General features: G+C 36.5%; 2 long non-coding RNA genes across 2 annotated transcripts; one reads left to right on the forward strand and one right to left on the reverse strand.

The window, feature by feature from the left end:
• The first annotated feature begins 629 nt into the window (after window positions 1-629).
• LOC110790298 (uncharacterized) lies at window positions 630-1342 on the forward strand. The gene is made up of 3 exons (XR_008929694.1): window positions 630-851; window positions 931-1126; window positions 1204-1342. It is a non-coding gene; the product is annotated as an uncharacterized lncRNA (long non-coding RNA).
• Window positions 1343-9758: 8416 nt separating this feature from the next.
• Window positions 9759-11028, reverse strand: LOC110790293 (uncharacterized). Its single transcript, XR_002533750.2, has 2 exons — window positions 10689-11028; window positions 9759-10365 (listed from the first exon to the last, which is right to left on the reverse strand). It is a non-coding gene; the product is annotated as an uncharacterized lncRNA (long non-coding RNA).
• Between the last annotated feature and the right edge of the window lie 1314 nt (window positions 11029-12342).

Genomic DNA, 12342 nt, shown 5'->3' on the forward strand with positions numbered 1-12342 from the left:
TATGTAGATGTTGTCAAACATAAGTTCTTAACAATGAAGGTTGACCGTATGAATGGTGTTGTTTCGGTTAGTATTCTGGTAAGCTCTTGTGTCTGGCGCCGATGCATTATGTATATTAACTTTTTTTGACACATTGGCTTTGTCCTAAAGTTTCCCAATATACCCTGACGTATTCAGTAGAATTTAGTGTTTTTTCCACCTCTCATTGTCTCTTTCTTTTGGTATGTATATTTTAGTTGCTATTATATCTTTAGGAGTTATTGGACATTCTTTCAGCCTCACATCAATTTCATATTTTGTTATTGTAATTGCTTTTATACATGGTGTTTGTTTACCATATCTGACTTATCTATCAAGGGAGAGTTAGAATAACCATATATAGAGAGAAATTTTCTCTGATCAGTTTTATGTGATTTGATGTTACCATTTTAAGAATCACCATTATTAAGAGAAGTCTTTCAGGATGTTCAAAGCTACTGTTTTCTTGAGTCAAGGACTTCTAAGTCGTCAAACATTCAGATTTGTTGATGGTCTTTTGCGTCGGTTAAGATTTTGTGGTCTCCATGATCTTGAATATATATTGATGTCACCAGGTAAAGTAGTTTGACCAATGATGATGTTTGATGCAGGATCTTGAATCTGATACCGTGAGAAATCACCTTACAGCGCTTGCTGAATCTTTGAATAAATCAAGGTCCACGATATATCCTCCCCTTAACAAAGCATCAAAAATCGAAGTTACTTTGCCTGGTTTAGCTGAGCTTGTGGAGAAGGAACATAAGAAGCTTCTTGCTCGTAAAACAATCATTGAACAGCGCAAATAGGAACAAGAACGCCAGCTTTTAGAGAAGGTTTGTTCACTCATTGTTGTACCTTTAATTCAGGCAGTTATTCTGTTTTAGAGACTTGACTGCTTTGGTGTCTTAAAAGGAACGTGAGGAAGAGTCGAAGAGATTACAGCTACAAAAAGTAATGTGGAAGATGAACAGAAAAGGCTTGCTTCTGAACTTGAGAAGAGGAAAATTCAGTGCATCCAAAAGGAAATGGAAGAACGTGAGATTGAAGAAGCCAAATCCCTACTTCAGGAAAAGTTCTCCAAAATAAGAAGAAACCACTTATAGAAGGGGTAAGTGTTTATTTTCTGAAAATACTCCTCGATGTTTGCTGGTTGGTGTTATAAGTGTGTTATCTACTTAATTTCAGGATAAGTTGACAAAGCAAGCATTGATGGAGTTGGCTCTCAACGAGCAGCTGAGGGAGAAACAAGAAATGGAGAAAAAACTACAGACGTTGAGCAAGCAAATGGATTATCTTGAGAGAGCTAAGAGAGAGGAGGCAGCTCCATTAAGAATCTGCATCTGTACATGTACGGAACCTTTTATGGTGTTCCAACTTTGGATTCTTGGTTCTTACCTTTTGGTAATAAATTTAGCTAATTTACCAAAAATATAAATGGATTATTATTATTGTAGTGATTTTTTTTGTAAAATAAATGAACTATTTGCAGCGCGCATTGTTAAGTGAATGCTGCGAATAGTTTCAGAAATGTGGGCTTTGGTATCTCTTTTTGCAGCGCCTACGTACTGCAAAAGGTTGAAAAAAATAGACATTTTACAGCGCGTGTGGAACACCATGCGCTGCAATTAATGGCTTTTTGCAACGTTTTTGTTCGCTGCAAATAAAAGTCAACTATGTGCAGTCATCACACTTGCAGCGCTCAAAAACACTGCAAAAAGCCCCTTTTACACGCGCTGCAAATGACATTTTTTCTACTAGGTTTAGCTGGATATTATCGAAGATTCGTTCAAGACTTTTCTAAGATTGCCTTACCCATAACCTGATTAGTTAGAAAGAATACCAAATTTGTGTGGAATGATGATTACGAATGTGCATTTCAAAAACTTAAGAAACGTCTCACCACTGCCCCTATTCTTACCCTTCCATCTGGAACTGAGGGATTTGTTATTTATAGTGATGCTTCTAAGAATGGGTTAGGATGTGTCTTAATGCAAAATGGAAAAGTCATAGCTTATGCTTCACGCCAACTCAAAGTCCATGAACAAAACTACCCTACCCATGACCTTGAACTTGCAGTTGTTATTTTCGCTCTTAAGATTTGGAGACATTATTTGTATGGAGCTTCGTGTCAAATTTTCACTGACCATAAGAGTCTTAAGTATATTTTCACCCAGAAAGAACTCAACATGAGACAACGTAGGTGGATAGAACTCCTTAAAGATTATGATATCGATATTCAATACCACCCCGCAAAGGCTAACGTTGTTGCAGATGCATTAAGTCGGAAGTCTCACCTAAGTTCAATCCTAACTTTTTCTCGAGCCAACCAAGATGATCTGCGAAAGATGGAAATTGAGTTCAATAATAAAGGAAGTGCATGTTTGTATACGTTGGTAATGAGACCAACTTTGATGGATGAGATTAAGGAAGCACAATGTAAGGACTTGCAATTGGAAATAATAAGAAACGAAGTGCAAAATGGGAAGTCACCTGGTTTTGTAGTGCAAGAGGATGGCACGTTAAGGTTTCAAGGGAGATTATGCGTACCAAACGACGAAAATTTGAAAAAGAGAATCTTAGAAGAAGCTCACAATTCACCATACTCAATTCACCCTGGAGGAAATAAGAGTATAAGGATTTGAGGCAAGTGTATTGGTGGAGAAATATGAAACAAGAAGTGGCAGAGTATGTGGCTAGATGCTTGACATGTTAGAGAATCAAGATCGAGCATCAAAGGCCGGCAGGTTTGTTGCAGCCCCTGGACGTGCCAGAATGGAAATGGGATTCAGTTTCAATGGATTTTATCATAGGTTTACCCAGATCAACCAAGGGAATGAATGCTATTTGTGTCATTGTTGATCGATTAACAAAGTCAGTGCATTTCTTAGCAATGAAGAACAACTCAAGTTTGGATCAACTTGTTGAACTATATGTGAACACTATTGTGCGATTGCATGGAGTACCTAGTTCGATTGTTTCTGATCGTGAAACAAGGTATCAATCAACCTATTGGAAAGAATTGCAGAAAGCTCTTGGAACGAAACTTAACTTTAGTATTGCATTTCACCCAACGATTGATGGACAGACAGAACGTACCAATCAAATTGTCGAGGATATGTTGAGAGCATGTATTTTGGAATTTCAAGCAACCTGGGAGAAGTTTCTACCTATGGTCGAATTTTCGTACAACAACAGTTATCAGGCCACCATTGGTATGGAACCGTGCGAAGCTCTTTATGGAAGGAAGTGTCGAACACCGTTGTGTTGGAGTGATATCGATGAAGCACGTGTTATAGGACCAGAATTGATTCAAGAAACTACCAACAAGATTCGTTTAATTCAATCGAGAATGAAAGCAGCGCAAAGTATGCAAAAGAGTTATGCAGACCAACGAAGAAGACCATTAGAATTTGAAGTTACAGATCACGTGTTCTTGAAAATTTCGCCAACGAAAGGAATAATGAGATTTGGTCAAACTGGAAAGTTGAGCCCAAGATACATCGGGCCATACGAGATATTAGAAAGAATAGGTGAAGTGGCATATCAACTAGCTTTACCGACTGACTTGGAAAAGGTGCATAATGTGTTTCACGTGTCGATATTAAGAAAGTATGTTCGTGACCCAAGTCATGTGATTACGCACGAACCCTTGATGTTGCGTAACGATCTGACTTACGAGGAGAAACCAATTGAAATTCTTGAACGAAGAGAAAAGTGACTTAGAAGCAAAGTAATTCCAATGGTTAAAGTCTTGTGGGCCAATCACTTGACATCTGAAGCTACATGGGAAATTGAAGCGCAAATGAGATCGAAATATCCCCAGTTATTCGTTTAGAAACAATAAGATGTATGAATTTTTAAATATGTTATTTGAATGATTATGTTATAATGTTATTCCCGCCATGTCTATATAACGAATAGGACGATTAAGTATGACATGTATGATTTCTAAGAATGGCAAGTTCAACTGAGCTCCAGTTTCGAGGACGAAACTTTTTCTAAGGGGGTGAGGATGTAATACCCCGAATTTTTAAAACATGATTTACTATGTTTAATAATTTAATTTTTATTGTTGAAAATTGTTTTAAATCTTAATTTCAGATGCTAATTTTTAATTAACAATAATCGTATTTAACTCGGAAGTTTTAAATATTTCAGTCGTAAAAATACTTCGAGTTTTATAATTCAATTAGTTTTTGATTTAAATTATAATTATTTTCGAATTATCTTTTAAAGCTTAATTAGGGAGTAAAAATTCTGAAATTTTCTCTATCAATTCACAATTCCCAAGATATCTATATTCTCCTAAATAAGCCAAAGTCAATTTGTCTCCTTCCTTCCTTCTTCTTCTTCTTCACACAGCTTTTTGCCCATGGAAGTCAAACTTCCCTTTACACTTGTCTCACACATTCTTACAATTTGATCCACGTATCTTTGCCTAACTCCCTTAGTCACCAGAATTGCAGGGTTCTCTTCACATTTGTCATTCCAACCAATCTCAACCGAGTCAATGAACACCAATTCACACTATAAACAGCTCTCAAAATAGGCAGAAAAGGAGAAAAATCAAACTCAAATCGTGAGTAACAATCAGTTTCAACCTCATTGAATTCCAACAAAAACTAAACACAATTAAATTTCACTTTCCTGGTTTTCTTTCTGTAATTTAAACCACCACCACCACCACCAACGACCACCGTCTGCCTACCACCACCAATCACCCGGGTTCAACCACCCAGCACCACTGCAACCACCACCTATTCCCCTGCTGCCTCGCCCACCAACCACCATCGCACGCACCATCCACGCCTCCCCTGCCTTCCTCTCTTCCTTCGCCCCACCGTGCCATCAACGCCACACACCACCACCACTCCAGCCACCTTCACCCTCGCGCAAACCATCCCTTGCCCCATATTTTTCCGTCAAGCAACCTCAGCCTTCCCCAACCACCCACAACCACCGCACCAAACTCCCATGTCGTCGCCCACCTCGTGTCCCGTTTTCTCTTCCCTTCGTCGTTCCGCCGCCGCAAACCCACCGCCTATCACCGGCGCATCACCACAACACCGAGCCGCCCAGCCCGACCACCTTCTTTCTCCCTTCTCTCCTTCCTCCTCCCGTGCCCTGTTCCCTTGCCCCTCCCTGATCGTGCTCCATTCCAGAAAACCAAAACCCAAAATTCAGAATTTTAAACCTTGGTTTTTATTTTTCCCTCAAACCCAAATTAAGGTTGGGCCAATTGAATTGGGCCTTTGGTAAGTTAAGATCTGAGTTGCATTTTCAGATTTTTCTCATTATGAACTTGTATGCCTTAATAAATTTGATAATTTAGTTAATTTCTAATAAAATTATTTATTATTTTTAAGGTTTTATTATCAATTTTTATGAGAATAAGATTCTAGTTTTATTTATCAAAATGGAATTTAAATAATATTTTTATTAAAATCGATTCATAAAATATACATGTATTTTGATCGAAAATTCGATTAATAATAATATTTCGTTAAATTTTGAAATTATATTTTATTAAAATTCGTTATTTATTAAATTTATTACTTATAAAATTTATGATTTTATAAAATATTGATTTTATAATTATTTGTCGATTTAGTACTAATTCAATTATTTAATATTTTGAAAGAAATTGGACTCGGAGCTCAGGACGAACGAACCAAGGAAAATCCTTAGCAAAATCGTGGAAGTGAGGTAACGGCTTTTGCTAGTACCCGCAATCCCTTGAAAATGCGATTATGAAATTACAACGTTATGATTGATTTATGAACTGAATGTTTTTGACATGTTTTATGAGTTGCGGGAAATGAAATATGATTTGATTGAATTATTTACTATAATATGATTTGATGGAAATATTTCTTATAATATGATTGTTTGAATTTCTTATAAAATGACGTTTATAAGAAACCATGAAAGAAAGGATGTTTTATTTTGATCACATGATCCAAAGGAACTATGTTATTTCAATTGAAATAAAAAGGCTAAAATGTAAAATTAAACGAAACATGATAAAGGAAAGTGAAAGACCTAGTCCGTTTGGCAGTATATGTTCACAGGTTACGATTCTCGGTCATGCATGTACCCATGGGGCATCCGCCCATTGAGCCAAGGCTATCATGTTTTCGGGCCAAGGCCCCATGTTTTATGGACAGCGGTCCATCGTGGAAGACGTTCCACCATGTCATACTTGCCACGGCTAGCATGTGCACCCTAAAGTTATGAATGAATTAAATAAAGGACTTTATAAAATGTTTTACTATATTCTATTCTCCCTGTGTTATTAAATAAAATGAATTGAAATGAATTTACGTTGCTAGAATAGTTCGTTACTGAGTCTTCGGCTCACCGTTTTTGTTTTCTGTTTTAGGTACTGATGGGGACGATGGACACGAGTAGTGGCGAGGAATTTCACAATAATAATGTTCATTTAGTTTATGCTTAATGTTTTAATAGTTTAATTAAAAGACTTATAGTAAGTTATGTACTTTTATTTTGGTTTATAAAAAGGACTATTATGTTATTTTTGGGATTCTAATAGATTACGATTGATGGTTGCCTTGTAACTCCCAAGAGGGAGTTACGGCAGGTAATGTCCCGACCTAATTAGGTTAATTCCGCTACTAATTATGCTTTAATAATTGAATTAGAGGTCGGGGCGTTACAAATTAATACTGAACCACATTTATTAGACTTATCATTAAATGCATACTTGGACCAAGGGCATTATTTCCTTCAAGTACAATAAGGGAAATTGAGTAGACAGAAAGATCAACAGGGCTATGTTGCTATGCTACTGCTTATATGCCTCGAATTCATTTATTCTTTCTCAACCTTCGGTTTTCTGATTTATATTGTTTAAGATTTTGCGTTTCTGATTTGGTATTTTAGTTAGACTTTGAGGTAACTATGGAATCCATTAACTTCTTGTCTGAAAATGCACATGAGTACCTAGCAAACATCTCCGCCCAGCATTGGTCTAGGCATGCCTTGTCCCCAAACTGCAAGTCGAACACGTTGTTGAATAACATGTGTTAGACTTTCAACGCAGTGATTAAGGAAGCTAGGGACAAACCTATTCTAACCCAAATGGAATGAAAAGGAGCAACGATAAGTGGGAGGCAGCCAAAAAAATGGAAGGGAAGTTAGTGCCTTATGTGAAAAATGTTTTCGATGGATTTGAGAAGTTGGCTAGGTCATGCATAGTGCAAGTATCAAGGGGTGATAGTTATTAAGTGGAGTTAAAGGGTGAACATTGCGTACTCGACTTAGAACAACAAACTTGTAATTGTTGCATGCCTTTGCATGTATGGAGTATGCTAGACAAAAAGGGTGGATCCTGAGTTGTATGTTCACCCTTATTACTCTAAGGAGACACACCTTCTAGCCTATGAAGATCCAGTTAAGCCTATGCCTGGACCAAAACACTGGGAAAAGTCTAATTTAAGGGAACCGCTCCCACCAAAATTCAAGGTCCAACCCGAAAGACTCAAGGGAAAGAAGAGGAAGCCTGAAAAGGGAGAGGGAACTTCTCAATGTGCTGATCAGGCTAAGAAACCAAACAGGAAGAACCAATGCAAGAATTGTGGTGGTTTTGGGCATTATGCCAAGACTTGTGGCCTCCCATCTGCAACTGAATCAATAACAACAACGACAATTGGTAGACCTCCACTGCAAACTCCATGGCTCAAAGAACAAAGGAAGAAAAAAGAAGAAAGAGTTGCAAGAAGGGTCAGTTTGGATTAATTTGTTGTTCTTTTGTAATTTTTCTTGTTTATGTTCATTTCCTAAATGTTTATCTTTGTCATTCTCCACAGACTTCAGAAGGGGCGGGGCCAAATAGCATCGCTAACATGACTTTTCATCAAGAGAGGCAGCCAACACAAGCAACATCATATAGCCAAGCATCATCAAGCATAGCACTAAGTGATTAGAATTAGGTTTCTCGGGTTATTATTGCGTATGTTGAGAACGATGTAATCAATTAACTAAATGTATTTTGTTTTGGGGAAAGTTTGGTAACTAATTTATTTACGGTACCTAATGTATATGCCTATTTATGGCCAACTAAATATATTTATGTCATTCATCGGGCTCGATTTTAAGTTACTTGGATTTTTCAGTCGTTTATTTATATTCTTGCTCGGCCTCTTTTATTTATATTTATTTCTGTTCTTTTTCTGTGTTCTACAATACTTCAGATTTTTTTCAGGTATTTGTGCATATATTTTTCTGTGATCAATGCTTTTGCCGTACTTTGTTGTTGCTGCTGTTATTTTGTTTTGTTGTTGTAATTAGGTAAAAATTGGGCTGTGTGTTTAAGGTACTGTAACTAAAGCCTGGTCTATGTATTTAAGGCACTGTAATGCATCTGCTGATGTTATGCATCTGCTGCTGTAGTGCTGTTGTTATGCATCAGGGAAGATATTACATTAACTAATCTTCATGATGCTTAGCTTGTTATTTGATCAAAGTGCATTCAGTTCTATTATGCTGGCGTGAATTGAAAAAGTAAGTCTCTTTTTGAATGTGTTCTCCAATTACATTACTCCGTATGAATTATTGTTTTCTTGTGCAGGGATAGTTTGGTTGGTTGCTGACTGTTTCTTGCAAACTTATTCCCAATTCAGGTCTCAAATTTGTTCAGCGCCCAAGAACTCCTTCATGTAGATGTTCACATGGTTGTTGTCTAAGCTTGATAAGGCTAAAATGCTGACTTGTGGTACGATTAATGGGTTGCATGGGATTTCCGGAATTCTGTGGTCTTCAATGAGCCGTGGAGAGAGATTCAGCAAGGGGTTGTGGATTTCTTGAGACTCGTTTGTGACTATGGAGAGTATGCAAAGGCAGTCTTCAGTCATGCCTCAACTGTGACAGTGCATTCAAGAGCAGGTCAGCAGGATGGCTTCTGCCAACGCCAGGAAAGGTGAGGATTAACATGGATGTTGCAGTTATGGAAGGAGGGGTTATTGGTTTGGGTGCAGTGATAAGGGATGATGCAAGAGTGCTGCCATGCTGTGGGTGTGAAACGAATTAATGCTCACTGGAAGGCCAACTTGGCAGAGGTCATGGCTGCACGTTTTGGACTATTGGTGGCACGAAATTTGGGATTTGCTGAGGTTGAACTGGAGTGTGATGCAGCCAATGTTGTAAAGGCAATTCGAGACAGAGGCACATGGAGGACACCCATGGACCTGATTGTAGCAAATATATGTATGTTAAGTTCCGTATTTAGCTATTTCTCTTGTTTTCATGTACATAGAGTCGGGAATGTTGTAGCTCACTTAGCAGCTCAGTTACTACCTCCTAATGGGGTCGAAATATGTTTCAAAACTCTTTCCCGCAAGGCATTCCACCTTGGCGGAGCTTGATTTAATGAATTAACAAGGCTACTAAGCCTTTTCCTCAAAAAAAAAAATTGCTTCGGATGAACTCTCAAATGTGATCTCTGGTGGAGTCCTGAACATCAGCACAACATCAAATTGTAGAATCTGGAAACCAGGCCATTAGAATCTGATGGTAAGCTCGACATATTAGTTTTTAATTTTGGAACCCACACACTGATGCATCGGATTCACACAATGAGCTGCTGCTGTTATACATTAGATTCAGATCCATGACCAAAGTTGACTTAGGTTGACTTGGTCATGAATCTGCTGTTGATTTGCTATACTTCAACCAATTCATCTAAACAATAAATATGTTTGATAAACGATAACGCAACTATGTTTAATAAACGAAACTGCATTTTATTTCATTCAAACACCGAAAAGTTACATTTTTCAAGCCCTTACAACTTCAATTCAATAACCTAAACGCTCTACTTCTTTGAGCATGGTTGTTTCTTACCCTAACCAAATATACTAGCCAAACTTAATCACTAAAATCATTTCTAAAATAAAGAAAAAACAGCAGATGCCAATAATAACAACATAGGTGTTCAATGAGTTTGCCCTATATTCCATGTTCATTTGCTTACTGTCACAACTCATAGCTTTGTTTATCACCTTCAAGCTATCAATTTCATTGAGCAGACACCTCCGTTGCCCACTCAAATTATCAACCTCCCTCTTCAGATCACTAACTTCACCCTTCACCAGCTTCTTGTCCAACAAGATATTGTTGATCACCTTTGTTTGCCAAGCTGTTCCATCTGGTTCATCCACCCACACGAAAGCTTTGCATCCCCGTGTTTTTGTGATTGGTTCGTAAAACTTACATGATCTGAATTTTCGCCCAGGATTTTCCCTAGTCCAACCAGTTAACCTTGCAAGAGGACTCCACAAGAACATTTTTTCTCCTTTGAAGGAGAAAAACTAAGAGCAGACATTATCCCTATAATTGACATACCAAAACGATCGTAATTAGTTCATAGTAAATTCAATTCGCATTTCCTAAATTTAATTTTAAAAAACGAATCACATTCAAGAAATCCCCAATTCGATTAAAATTATTATGAACCCTAAATTTAATTTCCTATTTTGGGGGTTAATTTAAGTCATTGAATCATAAATTCAGAAAATTTCTTAACATATATACATCATGTTTTTGGATCAATTACACACACAAATTGGTTTAATAAACACAATTAACATCGTTTCAATTATTGATCATTAGGAAACGAATTGGTCAGAAATTAATTTTGACATAAATCATACCTTAAAGAAGAAGCTCTTGAATCTACTTTGCAAAGAAGTGTTCTTTCAATTTGGGTACCTCAATTCGCAAGGGCAAAGCATTCTCTCTCCTAACCTTCTCAATCTGCAAAAATGTGAGCTCTTCGTCGGGTTTCTGCGAATTCTATGAAGTACTCCATCTTTCCTTCTCTCTATACTTCTGTCATTTGTAACTGAGTTTGATTTCTGCTTTTTTCGATTGAATTTTTTGGAGGAAATCTGGGTACAATATTTTACAGATTTGAAGAGACAACGAAAGGGAAGAAAACTCGTGAAGATAAGTGAAAAATTCACAGATGTAAACTCGTGATGTGAAATAGGTAAAATCGTGAAGATAAGTGAAAAATTCATAAATATTACCGTTATGGTGGGCCCCATATAACGGTTTATTCAAATTTCCCGTTACTAGGTGGTAAAACACAACTTTTATTTATTTTTAGGTGGTAAAATACAACTTTTTTTTTAGGTGGTAAAAAATAATTTTTGGTTTTTTTTAGGTAGTAAAAAACAATTTGTCTGTGAATTTATGTGAGGAAAAATTAAGTAAATTCATGGAAAAGAAGGAAGCAGAGGAAGGGAAGAGATGTTAAATAAATGAAATCGTGGAATAAGAGAAGATATCAGAGACATTACCGTTGTTGTGGCTCCTCATATTAACGATTTCATTTAATTTTATTTTTAGGTGGTAAAAAATAAGTTTTATATTTTTTTTAGGTGGTAAAAAACAAGTTTTAGTTTTTTAGGTGGTAAAAAACAAATTTTAAATTTTTTTAGGTGGTAAAAAACAAATTGTCCTTTCTTTTATTTTATTTTTTTTTAAAAAGAAGAAAAGTAAGCTTAAAATTAGAATATAGTAGACGCTTAAACACTATACCTTACCTAATCTAAGGAAATGAAATACGAAAACTTGCTATCAACAAGAGGATTTATATCCGGATAAGTAACTAAGTATGAATGTGGTGACCTATCACTTCAACATAGTCTGATGCTCGGTATAAACCGTCATGCTTCAGTTATTTCTTAACTTTAGAAGAAAAACAAATCTTTCAGTAACATTGTGAATGAGTTAACGAGTTATCAATCTACCATCTAAGGTGTAACATCTTTGTCTATAATATGTCAAAACAACCATCATTATATTGGATCACAAAATGAGATAATCTTTTAAAATAAGGGAATAACTAAAATGAATCAAAACAATGACTTATATGCACCAATTAGTTAAATTAATTTCTTGTCAAAATATTGTAGTGCATCTCTAACTCTTGAAAAAATAAAAATATTACTCATATTACCTTTAGTGACCCGTCCAGGCCAACCGTTACCAGTTTGAGTAAATGATATATGCAGCTTTAGAGGTTACATATTGAAGCCTGATTTTGTCATACACCCCTAAATTAATTTCAATTTAGAAAATTCATTGAATTATTATTTGTAAATTTAAAGGCTGCATATATCATTATTCCGTAACTTGGGAATAAATCAAGAAAAATGCACTAATGCAAGTTGATGGAAAACCCATCTTGTGACCTCTCCATCATGTCATCAACTGAGTTATGTTTGGGAGTGACCCGATTGTTCACTTGTATAGTTGAGTTGGAGAAGTTTATGTCAACAGTTGCTTGTGTCCAAAATG

Source organism: Spinacia oleracea, chromosome 3 (assembly GCF_020520425.1).
Source record: "Spinacia oleracea cultivar Varoflay chromosome 3, BTI_SOV_V1, whole genome shotgun sequence".
In the NCBI taxonomy this organism is placed as follows: Eukaryota; Viridiplantae; Streptophyta; class Magnoliopsida; order Caryophyllales; family Amaranthaceae; genus Spinacia; species Spinacia oleracea.